Here is a 398-nt window from a genome sequence, read left to right on the forward strand (position 1 = left end):
CCGGACTTGAACAGGTCATCAGCGAAAAAGAAAAAGAAAAGAAAAAAGGTAGCCCTATAAGCGTAATGATTATTAGAAATCGCTGTTATCGATTGAACTTCGGTTATTTTTTATACCTTTACCGATTTTTTTACATTTTTATTCGGACGTCGTTTTTGAAATACTGACCCGAAATAAACCGTTTTTTTGTGGCAAAAGAAACCTTATTTTTTTTTTTAATAACATTGTGCTACGTAGCCTTCAAAACGTAACGTCGAGGATTTATTCATTTGAACGATATTTATCTTTATATCATATTATATAATTGATATTTATCTTTACATTAGTTGCTGTTAAAACGCAGAGAGAGACCCGCGTGGCTCGCCTTTCTGTGTGTGTGTGTGTGTGTGTGTGTGTGT

At 33.9% G+C, this 398-nt stretch overlaps 1 protein-coding gene across 1 annotated transcript in view; it reads left to right on the top strand.

Moving 5' to 3' along the window:
• Positions 1 to 398, top strand: part of bbc3 (BCL2 binding component 3) — a 14,781-nt gene that overhangs the window by 610 nt on the left and 13,773 nt on the right. The window lies entirely within an intron of this gene.

The sequence above is a fragment of the Etheostoma spectabile genome, chromosome 3 (genome assembly GCF_008692095.1).
Source record: "Etheostoma spectabile isolate EspeVRDwgs_2016 chromosome 3, UIUC_Espe_1.0, whole genome shotgun sequence".
NCBI lineage: Eukaryota > Metazoa > Chordata > Actinopteri > Perciformes > Percidae > Etheostoma > Etheostoma spectabile.